This window comes from Centruroides sculpturatus, unplaced genomic scaffold (genome assembly GCF_000671375.1).
Source record: "Centruroides sculpturatus isolate CEXI.00-Female unplaced genomic scaffold, Cexi_2.0 scaffold280, whole genome shotgun sequence".
Classification (NCBI taxonomy): Eukaryota; Metazoa; Arthropoda; class Arachnida; order Scorpiones; family Buthidae; genus Centruroides; species Centruroides sculpturatus.
Window position 1 is genome coordinate 180,261 of NW_019384675.1, and position 8,971 is coordinate 189,231.

Genomic DNA, 8,971 nt, shown 5'->3' on the forward strand with positions numbered 1-8,971 from the left:
GGGGTTTTGTCGGCCCAGCATTCTTTATTTCCGATGCTCATGCACACCTTGGTACTGATAAGTGTGATATAAAATGATCTTTACGAATCTTAAACATAAGACAAGTTTATGACACATAATTGACAAACAAAAACTTAATCTTTCCAAAACTCGGGACTTTTTTAAAACGTCTCGGGACGCGGGAAAAATTGTTAAAAATCGGGACTGTCCTGCCAAAAGTGCGACGTCTGGTCATCTTAACTAAGACTGTCCACAAGTCCGTTATGGATTCGGCCAGGCCCACAATGGAACGGTGTGATGACGAGGGACGGAACCGACATGTCTGGGAAGGACAACTCACAAACCTTCTGTGGTTGCTCGCCAGGATTCAATTCCGGGTTTCCCAGATAATTACATTGACGCCTTAGCTTCTTCGGCCTCCAGCCCTCTGAATTTGGTCTAAAAATGCCGACGGTCTTCAGGACTTCAACTGAGCACGTGGTGGCTCCGTCTTGAAATTCTACGCTGTGTGGCCGTTGCTGGATCCAGTTGAAGCTGAGACTGACTCGTTGATCTTGTGAGTGCGATAAAGCAGATAGGTCGATCCAAGCACCTGTACTTTCAGTAGGCCCTGGGATAATTGGGCTTTAGTATTGGGTGATTTTCCTGATATAATATTCAATGAATAAAAAAATATCTGAAAAACTTGTCTCAAAAATTATGAGTATGGTATAAACTCCATGTTTATGAACTGTCAAATTGACTGATCCTCAGGTTCTTGCTGGGCTACTTCTGGTTTGAGGATAGTGCTGATCCCTGCTCATAGATTTCACCTTCCATTGTGCTGACACTTCCCCTTTTATCTTACCATTACTATTCTATTTATAGTCTTTTCCTATCTTTCTTTGGTTAAGCGTTTTCAACAGTCATCTCTTTTAAAACCTCACGTCAAATTACCATTTTGGCAATTCCAGTGTTAAAGTTATATTTTACTATAGATTAGTTTATCAAAACAAATTATATGTAACAGTATTTCTTATCCAAAATAATTAGAAAGGCCAATATTAAAGCATTATTAATAAATTGAGTTCTTTGAGGACACATTTTGTATCTGAAGAATGCTAAAATTAGTTCTTTTTTTAATTAACTTTATACGAACGACCTAATTCGCAATGGAATTCGTGTAAATAAAGGATGAAGAATCCGAGTAAAATCACCCTTCAAACTCAGTATAATTCTGAACCGGTGGATTCGAACGCGGATCCACAATCATTCAATTGATGGTTTAACGAAAAAAAGATTAAACGAAGGGAAAAAAGACGTATAATTTAAAAATTAGAGGCAAAAACTATAGAGCTATATATAAATNTTTTTTAATAAACATTTGTAAATTGTAAATTTCAACATATGTAAAATTTACAAATATAATAAATAGACTATATATACTATTATAAATCTTTAAAAACCATTTATTCTTTAGCATACTTCTCAGTTGAGTGAATTTTCTTTTTAGTAGTTTGCTGTCGCTGTTTAAGATGTCATGAAATTTTTCGCAAGAATTTGTTAAATTATATTTCACACAAAATATGGCTTTCAAAGTCTCAACACTTAATTGTGATTTTTAGATGTCCACACTTTATTTATGGTAGAAAAACGCGTTCAGTCGTGGCATTAGTTCCTGGTAAGGACAGCGTATATTCCAGAATTTTTAATGTATTATTATATGGAACATAATTTGTTTCAAAATGATGAAATATTTCTAACCATTTGTTCTCTGTTGAGATTTTTGCTACCTATGACAAACAATATTTTAACAATTATTTTAATCCTTCTGTATTTCTTTCTAAATAATAATAATATAAACTTACTCGTATATTACTTTTCTTCTGAATTTGTCTTGAGTGTCACTTTATTATTGTAATTTATTTTGTTATATCATACCGTCGTAACCAAAATGAACTCCATTCCCACCTCTAGCAATAGAACGATACAAACCGATGTGCTTACTCTCGCTAACCGCTAGCTTTCTTAGGCGGCAATAGACGAGAGCTCTGCGCCATGTAACATGCAACGAACAATATCTTGGACAGCCTGTGGACATGCACTGTTCCGTTGCTGCAGCTGCGCGCCCCAAACCATTTTCTGTCGGTCTTTGCCACGAATACAGGGGTTTTGTCGGCCCAGCATTCTTTATTTCCGATGCTCATGCACACCTTGGTACTGATAAGTGTGATATAAAATGATCTTTACGAATCTTAAACATAAGACAAGTTTATGACACATAATTGACAAACAAAAACTTAATCTTTCCAAAACTCGGGACTTTTTTAAAACGTCTCGGGACGCGGGAAAAATTGTTAAAAATCGGGACTGTCCTGCCAAAAGTGCGACGTCTGGTCATCTTAACTAAGACTGTCCACAAGTCCGTTATGGATTCGGCCAGGCCCACAATGGAACGGTGTGATGACGAGGGACGGAACCGACATGTCTGGGAAGGACAACTCACAAACCTTCTGTGGTTGCTCGCCAGGATTCAATTCCGGGTTTCCCAGATAATTACATTGACGCCTTAGCTTCTTCGGCCTCCAGCCCTCTGAATTTGGTCTAAAAATGCCGACGGTCTTCAGGACTTCAACTGAGCACGTGGTGGCTCCGTCTTGAAATTCTACGCTGTGTGGCCGTTGCTGGATCCAGTTGAAGCTGAGACTGACTCGTTGATCTTGTGAGTGCGATAAAGCAGATAGGTCGATCCAAGCACCTGTACTTTCAGTAGGCCCTGGGATAATTGGGCTTTAGTATTGGGTGATTTTCCTGATATAATATTCAATGAATAAAAAAATATCTGAAAAACTTGTCTCAAAAATTATGAGTATGGTATAAACTCCATGTTTATGAACTGTCAAATTGACTGATCCTCAGGTTCTTGCTGGGCTACTTCTGGTTTGAGGATAGTGCTGATCCCTGCTCATAGATTTCACCTTCCATTGTGCTGACACTTCCCCTTTTATCTTACCATTACTATTCTATTTATAGTCTTTTCCTATCTTTCTTTGGTTAAGCGTTTTCAACAGTCATCTCTTTTAAAACCTTACGTCAAATTACCATTTTGGCAATTCCAGTGTTAAAGTTATATTTTACTATAGATTAGTTTATCAAAACAAATTATATGTAACAGTATTTCTTATCCAAAATAATTAGAAAGGCCAATATTAAAGCATTATTAATAAATTGAGTTCTTTGAGGACACATTTTGTATCTGAAGAATGCTAAAATTAGTTCTTTTTTTAATTAACTTTATACGAACGACCTAATTCGCAATGGAATTCGTGTAAATAAAGGATGAAGAATCCGAGTAAAATCACCCTTCAAACTCAGTATAATTCTGAACCGGTGGATTCGAACGCGGATCCACAATCATTCAATTGATGGTTTAACGAAAAAAAGATTAAACGAAGGGAAAAAAGACGTATAATTTAAAAATTAGAGGCAAAAACTATAGAGCTATATATAAATCTCTGCTCCTATTATCTTTTAACACACCAGAGACGGAATGAATAAAACCACCGAACAATGGTGACTGGGTAGTTAGTTAGTCGCGGGTTCGCACCCAAGCAACGAGCTAGCCACGTGGAATTTTCCAGATTTTCTTCATAACACCCAAATAATTACCAGTTTCTAACACAAAGTCCTCCCGGGAGGCACTTCCCCTTTAGATCGCCCACGTGTTGTATTGATTTATTCCATCAATCCAATCTAATGGCACTTCTGGTTATCTTTTATAATTAAAAAAAATGTCAGTAAATAGAAGTCATTGTCAATAAAAAGTGCACGATCTTATTATTAATTAATAGAATACTTATTTAGACATGTTTGTAAATTATCTCTAATATTCTAATTTGTGTATATTTTCTAATATGTAATCATTATATTGAAATTGTTTAAAATACTATTCGTCTGTTTTATAAGAAATAACTATTTTTACATAAAAATAGTTCAATTAAAATTTATAAATTCTGAATGGCCTTAATTACTTTTAGAAGTTCTTGCGTGAGTGTGTTTTCTACAGAAAGATGTGTTAAGTTTGTTAATTATTACTAATATCGTAATCGCACAGGGTTAGTAATCTTCCCTATTTTTTTAATTCAATTGTATTTTAAATTTTATAAATTATTATTAAGTAGATGCAATTATTTTTTACTGTACATCATTATAATATCATTATTCTACTGATAAAAGTTTTATAAATTAATCTGAAAATTTTATTGATCTTATAAGATAAATTATATACTAAATTTCAAGAATTTATTTAGTTTCAGACAAAAGTATGATCGATTATGAATCGATTGATGAAAAATTATTCGATCTCAATGATCGAGAAATCGAATAATTAAAAGGGATTTATTTAACCACGTGTTGCACATGTAACTGCTCGAAAACGAATCGAATTGCTTGTTTAATTGTATTATTTCAAATAATATATTTTACTTTTGGTTATTATTTTTAAATGAAAAATAAACCAACATTTATCTCCTCCGAAAATCTGTTGTTTAATATTTCAAGCAAATTATTTGTTAATGATATTTATTTAATCACACCATTACTAATACTAGCGCACAAAATATAGTTTGTTGATTCATCAAACTTTGGCAATGAAATATAGAGTTAACAATATATATTGAAAGCATTAATTTTGTTAACTGTTGAATTCATGCTGTTATTTTTATTTCATTTTTACTCATTTTAGAAACAAAGAAAAGGTTTGTTGGTAATGCAAATGTTACAAAATAAGTCATTTGTTTTTTATTAATATATTAATGCTTTATATTTTTTTCTATATATTCAATAACTCAAATCTTAAGAGCTAATCATTAACACATTCATTTTTTTTTATTTTTAATTTATCATTACTTCATATTTTCTCATTTATCATTTATGTCCTAATACTTTCAAATTAAGTTATGCTGATTATTTTAAATAAAAATTTTCCACAATTAATTGGGGTAAACTCTTTAGATCTTATGTAACAAATATAATCTTACGTAAAATGCATAACTTGGATTTTATTTGCTAAAAAATACATAAATTAAACAAATAAACAAACAGAACAATTACAAATTAATTTAGGACACATTTCAATTTAGCATAAATTTACTTTTATTATGAACTTATCATACAGGAACTTTTCAGGTGAATGGTAGAAAAAATAGACTTTTGTTGATTACAGAATATTCATTTTGGGTGTTACATCCCTCATCAGTTCTCATTTTCAAATACTTGATAATATAAATTGCATTATAAAATGGTTTATATTATTTAATTGCTTATATAAAACATATTGCAATTTATAATCACCTGGTAAATTTCAAGATTTTTTTTGTAGCTTTTATACGATATGAAATTAGCCATTCAATATAAAATATAGATCCTGTATGATAAGTTTGTAATAAAATTAAATGACAGTGCTAATTACATTGGGCTTTGGGATGATTATATATGTGTAATAAAAGAAAATTTATGCTAAATCAAAATAGCAAAAATATAGAACAAGAAGCTATAGAAAAAAACAATAATATATGATATAGTTTAATCCCAGTAAAGAAATATTACATGTAAATTCTCTAGGATAAATTACTGGAATTAAGTACAGTACTTAGTTCCAGTAATATCCTAAAATAGTTGAGTAACTAAAAATTTTATTTTTAATGTCTTCAGGAACAATTAAAAAATACATGTGAAAGAAACATAAGGATTGTGTTATCAGTGGAACACTCAAGATCAGGCATGGCCAACATACAACCCATGGACTGGATCCGGCCCATCTAATGAATCTATGTGGCCCGTGATTAATCTTTCAATATTAGCCAATTAAGTTTGAAAATCTTGACGAAAAATTCTGACACCTAAAAAAAAGAAAAAAAAAAAAGGTCAACAACTAACTGGGCGTTTAGAGTTAACGCTCCATTACAAATGTCTTCAGCACAGCGTAGAATGTTGATAATACATGATAATGTGAAAAATGTATCTGTAATCTCTATGTACCTGTACAATTTAGTCTTTACGGGGTGATAGCACAATGAGATCTCGCACCACCTCAAAATCTTGCTAGGGCAGCCTCTGGTTTAGCTCGTGAAAAAACTTTTCTTTCCAATTCAGCCTGGGGGCAAAAACTGTTGGCCACCCCTGAGATAGCCAATGCTAATAACATTTGTTCAATGAACAGTTTTTCTCAATGAAACATTAGGTGGTGTAGAAAGATTATTTTTTGATATTTCAAACAAATTCAATTATTGCTTTGTTCTTTGTTGGTACTACTAACAAAATTTCTAATACAAGAACATGATCTTTTATTCAAAATTCTGAAAATCAAAGTTTCAGAGGTGTGAGATATTTTCTGTTTTTGGATTTTGAAGACTGAAAGGATGGTGGAAAGTCATAAGAAGCAGAAAAGAATGCATGACATTATTAATAGTGGAGAAGATAGTTATTACAAAAATTTAATCAAAAGATGTCATTACCAAATAAAAAACATCCAAATTCTGAAATGTCTTACTAGACAAATGAGTAGAATATTAATTGCAATGGCAGGCCTAATGTCATTTTCAAGAATTAGTGTTTTACATTAATTCTCCATAAAAAGAGGAATATATCAGTGTGAATTAATGAATATATATGCTTTTCTCTGAAATATCTATTTTAAAAACAGTCAGGTGTTTCTGATGCATGTTGTTGTGCATATGGAATGATAATTGTACATATACAGAATGTAGTGCATGTAGATGATAGAAATACAACATATACTGAAAAGAAAAATGAATGCTAATTAACTGAATTAATAAATGAAATATTAATAATAAAAGTTCCACTATGTACTAAACTAATAAACCAGCAAAACAACAACTCACTTTGGAAAGTGAAGGACATCTTCCTGAAGATATCTTTTAAAAATGGACAAAAATGATCCATGATGGAAACTTTCCAAAGTGAGTTATTCTTTTGCTGGTTTATTGGTTTAGTGATATAATAAAAGTTCCACTATTAATATTAACCAGTAATTGGTTGTTGTTTTCTAAGAAATATTTGCTCTACTTCTGTAAAACAATAAGCAATTATTTATTGTGACATTGTCACAATGCCAGGCTGCAATTTTTAATCATATTCTTAATTTATTTAATTTAAAATATATGCTCTCCATCTCAAATTAGTAGTGTCTTGCCCCTGTGCATCATACTTTTCTGTTAGCAATGGTGTATAAAATGATGTTGTGATGATGGTGGTGTAAAATGTTCCCATTTACACGATCTAAAAGAACACAGTACACACTTCCTTTCTAACAATAACAACACACCAATTGCTACAAAACTTGGCAGTTATGTTTACACACTTCTAACTTAGATAATGTACATTCCACCTCAAAATATTAACAGGATTTCTGTAAATCAACTAATTTCTATCTACATTCAATTTTCCTGACTTTACACACACCTATTAGCAAAAAAATACACACACATCTATTAGCAAAAAATTTAAGAAAATAATAAACTAAATATAATTCTTACAAAAAAGGATATAATTTTTAAAAATATATATAATTATAAATTTTTAAAATTTTCCACATCTAACAATTTGGATTTTTCATTTCTAAATGATACTTTCTTAATTAATTACTGTAATTAATTCAAATAAGTGCCCTCTAGTATAGGGTTTGTCGATTTTTAAAACCCAGTTTTGAAAAACCGGTTTTTTGAAGAAATTTATATTTGAAAACCGGGTTTTCCCAACTAAAAAACCAGTTTTTGAGCCTAGACTTAAACATAAAAATTAATTAATTATTTGATTAAAAACATCAACATTTTGACACAAAATCGTCTCTGGCATAAAATGAGAATATTGTTAAATACCAAGTTTCATAAAACTAACTACAAAAACAAAAAAATCCCCTACACCTATAAAAAGTGTTCAATTCTCACTACAATAGGGAGAAATCTTGCAACAATGGAAAAACGATAGAAAGATTTGTGCACTTAAAAGAATGTTTTTTTTAGCTTTGAATGACATTGGTGCTTCTCACACATGGAATGAAGCATAGTATTGTAAAATTGTAGAGATCTTTAAAGTTTTAGGACCAATACGTTTAGCAGCTGATGCCTTAGGATGATACGACACAAATCTTGTTGTCCTATTTATTAATGAGTGAAGGCATACTTGAATTTCTGTTACGTGAATTGAAAAATTTGAAAACTGAAATTAGTTCCAAGTTGTTACATGCTGTAGAGGTATGAATTCAAAAGAGAACACAATGGAATTAGTAACACTTCTCCTTTACAAAATCAACAGAACGTTTGGACAAAGTCTTCTAGCATATTTCTTCCACTAGCTGCAAAATCTGATATCATTATCTGGACAAATGTTATCGAGATTTTATCCAAATTATTCTATAGAAGATGACTGCGATGATGAAAAAGTAGCAAAGAAAAAAATCAAGCCATAGCTTTAAAAAATGATATGGAAAAATCAATACATAAATATCTTCAAGAACCTGAAGAAGTGACTTTGTCCAACCCTAAGACACTAAAAAATGAGTTTTAGTATTAGAGGGTGCAAACAGAAGAACAAAAAATTTAGATTTATTATCTAATGCTTTAAAGACGATTAAACCCCAGCTCAGTCACAAGTAAAAAAGTTTTTTCTGTTTCTGGCAATTTTGTGTGAAAAATAAGGACACAGTTGAGCAATAGATCTATAGATGTTCTTTGCTTTCTAAAATCATAATTTCAAAGGAAAATTGAAAAATAAAATATTTTGTAGGCATTCATTGTTATTCATTTTTCTTTATGGTTTTCTATGGAGTAAATTTTATAGTTTAATGTGATAATCTAGTATTTTCTTTACTTTTTGTTTTGTTTTGTGTAGACGTTTATCGATTTTATTTCATTATATTTTTGAAATCTTATAAATATCAAATAAATTAAAAAGTTTTAAAATAAGTTGTAAA